The sequence below is a fragment of the Vicugna pacos genome, chromosome 19, assembly GCF_048564905.1.
Source record: "Vicugna pacos chromosome 19, VicPac4, whole genome shotgun sequence".
Taxonomy (NCBI): Eukaryota; Metazoa; Chordata; class Mammalia; order Artiodactyla; family Camelidae; genus Vicugna; species Vicugna pacos.
Window position 1 is genome coordinate 8606098 of NC_133005.1, and position 7666 is coordinate 8613763.

Genomic DNA, 7666 nt, shown 5'->3' on the forward strand with positions numbered 1-7666 from the left:
CTAAAAAGTCATCAATTCATTCTTAATATTTTAGCTTCAATCTCCCTCTCTCACTCCTTCTCAGAGTCTCTCTTTTTGCTAGCAAGCCAGACTTGGTATAAGACAAAGGAGAAATAAATTTGTTATTAATCAAAGTTGACTTCAGTGGTTTAAAATCAGTAAATGCCTTAGCTTTAATGATGCACTTAAAAAAAAAAGTGCAAGTAATCTAAATATACCCAAGGAAGTTAACAAGAGCTCAAAAGAAGAAAAAATCCAACAGGTTGGTAATGTTTGCTACTTTTTTAACAGCTAAAGAGTAGTTGAAATAACTTTTTTCAACAGCTCCAGCTGAGGTTAAGATCTGAAAGAAGGCTAAAACTGGTAAATTCGCATTTAGAAATAAATTTAAAGATAACAGTTCTTTAGCAGAGAAAGATCAAACTGATACCTTGAAGACGCCACGTCAGCGATGTCTCCACTCAAAATAGATTTGCGACCAACTGATTTTCACATCTTTGCTAATAAACACAAGATCTCATCACCAATGCTTGTGGCAAGGATTTCACAACAATTAGGGGCTGTCGTGCCTCATTTGTGAGCCAGATGTGTCTAAACTGAAATCTGAAAACTCTCACTTGGTAAACTTGAAACAGGATGATGAAAACTAGATGTGCAATAGTCTTGTGGAGAAATAAGCATGGAAAAGCTGTTTATACATTTTTGGAGCTCCAATTTGGGGAAATTGTTGTTTGAACAAAGGTCAGGATTTTCCTTTATTTACCTGGCGTCTAAATTGGTTCTCAAGTTGTGGTTCAGTTTTATCCATAAGTAACAAAAGTAGTGTTTGGGAATAAAGCTTCTATTTGTTGGGGCCATAAAAGCCAAATAATATTTTCCAGGGATGTTTTGGTTACTCAGAAAGATTGAAGGGTAAACTGTTTGCACATTTTTTGGGGTGTGTATGTGAGAAAATACATGCTGTGATGATATCAGGCACAGCAGTATTGGAAAAACAAATTATGCATGTATCAATCAGGGAAAGAAACATTGGCTGTATAAGAAACAATTCTCCAAAACTCAATGATTTCACACTATAATATTTTATTTCTTGTTTGTACCACAATACTTTGAATACCTTTGTATTCAACGGGCAGCCTTCCTTTGATTAAGGGGCCCAGGCTCCTTCTATTTAGTGGCCATGTATTTTCTAGAACCTTTATCCAGCAGACAATGGAAGAGAGAAAAGTATAAATCGAATATCATTCAGGAGGCTTTAAGGGCCAGACCACGTGCCATTGGCCAAAACTCAGCCACATGCTGCAAGGAGAGCTGGGAAATGTAGAATTCCTGTATCTCTTGGAGGAAAATAAAATGGACATATTGAATGTATGGTGCTGTTTCCACATAGAATCATTTCTGTCAAAATAATACTCATTTTCACCAGTATGTGAACAAAAGCTTGTAGTGTCATGGGTGAACTGGATAGAGCAACGGTTAGCATAATTTTCCAAAAAGGGCTGAATAGGAAATATTTTCAGCTTTGTGGCACAGGAAGAAAAAAAAGTACATTATGTATGTACTTTTATAACCATTTAAAGTGAAACTATTTAAAAATGTAAAAAAAACAGGGACTGAACAAAGAGGCAGTGGGCCGACCTGGGCTTGTGAGCCATAGTTTGCAGACCCCTGGACTAGAAAAATTCTAAAAGGAAATAATTGGCACTGTAGGACTTTCTGTTTCTCAGATGATTCCTAAGCTGATTTTGACTTTGCTGAGATTTCTTAGATAACTGTTGGTGGCAATTATAGAAGAATAGAGACTTAATTGAGATTATGTAGATTATGCAGTCTTAAATAGTAGTTTTGTGTGACAACAGTTACATTCTTGGGAAATAACAGTTATAAACATTTACTATAGACCGAACAGTAATAAGAAATATAAAATTATATTTCAAAATACAGTCAATGCGTATGTCATTATAAAAGAGTTTGCTTCGGCAGTAGGATGCACAGTTACATTGTGCTAATCTTCTCTAGGCACTTTGTAATGAGATTCACCTAGTACTTCTGTTGGCTCAACGAAGCACTCAGATGCTGCCTTTCTCCTTGGTCCTCCCTCTCTCCTAGAGTTAGGATGGCTATTTTTCCTGGTTATCGTACAATGGGGTAATGATGAGAAACTGGACTCACAGAATAGCCGAGGCGGAGCCGCAGAGAAGGACATCTGCTTGGCCTGTCCATTTCAGTTCTGCCTCATCAGCGGCTGTGGTAACAGGTAAGATTTCATATATCATTTAGATCAAGAAAATGATTACAATTTTTTAAACTAAAATTAAAAAACATTGCAAAATTGTGGTTGGTAATATAAGACTTTACTAATGAGTAGATTTCTGTTGTTACTTTGAATCATTTCTTTTATTAAGCATTTTGTTAATTAAAAAAGCCATATATTTTTACTGTTGAAAATATGGAAAATTATAAATAAAAGAAAAATTGAAATGATGTATATTTCTGTCACCTAAAGATGATCATTGTTAGCCTTCTGGTGTAGTATTTTTCTGTTTACACACACATATACACACACTGAGCACATACATATCTTTGCACATACAAATATGCATGGCCTGTGTACCTATTTAGATATTTTTACATAGTTTGGGGACATAATTGAAATCATGTTGCATGCAGTCATTAAAACTCTTCTGAAAGAAAACTTATAATGGCTGTAGCATATTCTCTTACATGAATATATTGTAATTTAATTAGTCTGACTTCTATTTTTGGACACTTATTTTGTACAAAATTCCCTTAATTAGAATACCATTAAGAGAGAGATGTTCCGCAAAATAAATGCTTATATCAACAAAAAGACATGTGTAAGAATAGTCATAGCAGCTTTATTCTTAATAATATGCAGCTGAAAACAATCCAAATATGTGTCAATTTTAGAATGGATAAACAATTTTCAATATATCCATACAATGGAATACTTATTAATGGAGAAGAATTAATAGAGCTGAGTGCCGCATGTGACAATATGGGCGATTCTCACAGACATGATGATTAATGGGAAAATAGATACAAAAGAATATATTACATATTGTTCCATTTATATGAAATTCCAGAACAGGTCCAACTAATCTAAGGTGATGAGAGATCAGAATAGTGCCTTGGGAGGGGTGTAGACTGGGACAGGCCATGAAGAAACCAGAAGTGTTCTATATTTTAATCTGGGTGCTGATAAATTGTACCTCAATAAACAGAAATAAGAATAAAAATATTGTATGATACATGTTTGATGATAGGTTTTGATTACATTTCTTATAAATTCCTTAATATAATCTCATAATTTCTAAAAAAAATACTACTTTGAATTAAATAGTACTTTCCCCTTAAAAGTCCATAATCTCTTTTACTGTTACAGTCCTCTTATAAGCTAGATAAAGGGCAGAATTTTTCAGATCCTGGCAGTAGTGTCAAAGATAGTAAATCAACTGGGAATCAGGCCTAGAACTCTTACAGTCTTCCTTGGTCTTCATATAAGTTTCCATTTAATCTAGCATTGAATATTTGAAATCTGAATTCAAAAGTCAATATAATTAAAGATGTTGCTCCACAAACTGCAGTTTATGAAAAGGATTCATAATTGGATTCTTTATTTGTGAAATTTCCTAGTAAAATTCAGTTTTTATATAATCCATAAGCAATTATTTCATGTTTTCAAGGATGTTGTTAGTTTATGGAGTAAGATTATATGCATCCCAGAGTTCATTAACTTTATATGTGGATATTCTGTGTATTAGTCAGGTTTCTGCTATGATCATGCTGCTTGACAAAAACACCACGATTTTAGTGGGTTACAATAATCAATATTTTAATTCACACTCACCAATAACCTGCAGGTTGGCTGTGGTTTGACTGATTTTGTCTAGGCCAAGGTAAACTATGAGTTTCAGGTGAGTTTCAAGTCTGCTCCCATGTCTGTGTTCCAGGACCTAAACTAAAGGAAGAACTACCTGGGGCTTCCTGTGGAAGGTAGAAGCTCTGAAAGGCCTGGTCCAGCTGCACAAGCCCATATAAGCTTCAGTTTTGTGTCACCTCCACTTACATTCCATTGGTCAAAGCACCATGGTTAAGTCCAAAATCAATGGACTTTGGGAAGGGGAAAAACTTAGGTGAGTTTCTCCATCTGTATCAGTATGTAGTGCTGCATAACAAACAATGCCCAGACTCACTGTCCTGAAACAATAATTTATTATTTCACACAAGTATATGAGTTGGTTGGGGTGGCTTTGCTAATCTGGGCTGGTCTCATGCATCTGTGGTCAGGTGGCATGTGGTCTGGGGACTGTTCCATGTGGTGTCTTATTCCTCAACAGGCTGGCCTGGACTTGTTCTCATAATGGTGGCAGAATCCAAGAGAGAATGGATGTTGGCCAGGCTCCTGAGCTAGGCTCAGTACTCATACAGCATCACTTCTGCTGCAACCTGTCATCTGAAGAGAGTCACAAGACTGGTCCAGATTCAAAGTGTGAGCACATAGACTCCACTGCCTGATGGGTAGAACTGTGAGACTCATTGCAGAGAAGACAGATAAAGGGAAGAGCAGGGGGCTGTGATCTACCTTATCCACCACCGTGAGGTCTGTGAGGGTGGGAAGGGAGGCAACACCTGGATTCTAAAAAGCAGAAAAAATATTTCAACATTGTTAATTAAGTTTCAACCTAGGTTTTCTACAACAGAGATGCCACATAAGGGGGAAAAAACTGGGTTTTTCCTATACTGGGTTGCTTATCTTATGTTAAGTTGCTACAATGTGCTGTGCAAAACCATTAAGACATCACTAAGATGATGGTTTTTGCCCACCAAGGACCTGAGTCAGGCTCGTACTGAGACCTTGAGGAAGTTATTTACTAGCACTTTATGACAGCAGAGGAAGGTGACATGTAGTTCTTTGTCTAATTTGTCTCTCCATATTTTCTGTGTTCATCATTCACTTAACTGTAGGAAAGAACCACATGATCAGAGACACTGATACCAGAATAAGTTTTGGTAATGAATAAAATTGTGTGAATAGGTTGGGAATTTTATTCTCCTTTCCTCCATTTTTGTCTCCCCAAGATCTCTCATTTCTCCTTTGGATGTCTTAAAGGGGCCCCGAGTGCATTGCATTATTTTCCCCAGCTCTTCAGTGGAGTGTATTGTCCAACCCTATTGATATTAGGTTTAGCCGAGTGCCTTGCTTTGGCTTGTGGTGTGTGGACAAGAGCAGTGGTGTGTCAATTCTGAGGCTGGGCCATAAGAGACATTGGTGTGTTTCTTCCCAGTCTCTTATGCTTCTGCCCTGCGGCAGCTACTGTTCTAAGGAGGATGAGAGATGTGTGTGGAGCGGACCTGGACCCTGCCGGCAGCCTGGGGCTGATGCCAGCTGGACTCGAGTAGGTCACCTAGTTCCCACCTGCTCTGCAGACATCTAAATAGATGATTATTGTTTTAAGCCACTGAGTTTTGGGATGATTATTACCCAGAATTACTGTAGAGCTAGTTAACTGATTCCTAAAATTTCCAGAAACATGACCTGAATTATTGTCCTTGACTCACTGTCACAGTTACCATCACAAAACTTGAATAAAAAAATTATATATTTGGAAGACACTGATACTCCACCTTTACAATTTGTCCCATCTACATAACTCCTCCAACAGTATTAATTTAATCATTTAAAAACTTAATTTTAAATCAGTCATTTAGAACATTTCCATGTACACATAGCCAAATAATAACATCTATGAAATTAAAATTTGATCTGTTGTATTTTTCACATCTATATCTGTACCTGTATCTATATCTCTATATCTATACGGACATACATCATACTATGACAGTGATCTTCTATGTGTGCATTCAGCAAAACTCATTTGTTATTTTCTTGGGTACATAGCAAAACTGCATTTCCAAGCTAGCTGGGGTCATGTGATTGAATTCTGGACAAGATGATTATATCAAGAATAGTCAGGGTCACACAAACAAACTTATCTACAAAAAAGAAATAGACCCACAGACATAGAGAACAAACTTATGGTTACCAGAGGGTAAAGGAGGTGGGAAGGAATAAATTGGGAATTCAGAAATTGTACTCTTGGGGAGGGATGGAAATGTCAGCTGTCTTGATTGTGGTAGTGGCTTCACTGGTGTAGACAACCAACAAAATTCATCGGAATGTATGTGTAGTTTACATACGGGAGCCATACCACAATAAAGATGTCAAAAAATTTAAAAAAAAAAAGAATAGTCAGGGTCAGTGATACTGATGTCTTCATATCTAGACTGATTCCTGAAGTTTCCTGTCCTCTCTCTCTCTCCTCTTGTCTGCTGGCTGGATGCAAAGAATACAGTTTAGGCCTCCAGGGTCCTTGAAAATGGCAGAGTCAGTAGAGGGAAGGAAGCTTGATTTTTAAACTGCCTTGTAGATCAGAGGCCTTCCTGCTTCCCTTCCACCCCTCTTTCCATCGCACCAGCCTTCACTGGGACTACCCATGAGTGAGAAATCAAGGCTTACTGTGTTAAGCAACTGGGCATTCAAGAGGTATCTGCTTTAGCAGTTAGAGTTACCTGTCTAATAAAAAGGCATAACTCTTAAAATAAGAACATATTCACCCATTTATTACCTAAGCTTACCTACATACCACCTGTGATTCGTATGCCACACTTTGGAAACACTGCTACGACCCAAACCCCCACTTTACAGTCAAAGAAACGATCCCAGAGAGAGAAGGTGCCACCCAAGTGTGCACAGTGAGCTAGTGCATGAGCTCACCTCCCAGACTGAGTCTGCTCCAAGAATGCAATCCCTGTACTTGGTCCCCATGCAATTAGGGAAGCGTGTGCACCTGACACGGCCAATTCCCCGTATTGCCTTGGCACCACTGATGGATGCCAGGGACCCCCTACTCAAATCATCCTGGCCTCTGCTCAAGGATGTTTTCTGGCCGCAGGAGGGCGTCCCACCTGCCTGCAGTGATGGATGCCCTGGGAGCTGACCTCCACCAGGGCACACACAGGAGATGGTGGGCAAATACCACAATTTCCTTCCTTCAAGGCCTGTTCTACACAGTCTCCCAGTGGGTCTTTGGAGGTACTCAGCCCCCATTGTTCGCAAAGGTCACCTGCCCATTAATGCCCCTCTCCACTCCCCACCTCACTCTCACCCTGCCTTCATGACAAGGCAGAGAGCTTTTGTTTTTCTCCCCATTTTTTAAAAAATTGAAGTGTATTTGATTTACAATGTTGCGTTAATTTCTGGTGTACAGCATAGTTATTCAGTTATACATATATACATATATATACATATTTTTTCATATTCTTTTTAATTACTGTTTACTGCAAGCCATTGAATGTAGTTCCATGGGCTATATGGAAGGACCTTGTTGTTTATCTATTCTGTGTATAGTAGTTTTTATCTGTCAATCTCAAGCTCTCAGTTTATCTCTCCTTTCCCCCTCCCCCCACCCCATAACCATAAGTCTATTTTCTATGTCTGTGAGTCTTTCTTTTTGGTAAATAAGTTCATTTGTGTCATCTTTTTAGATTCCACATATAAGTGATATCATATATTTGTCTTTCTTTGACTGACTTCACTTAGTATGACAATCTCTGTGTCCATTAATGTTGCTGCAAATGGCGT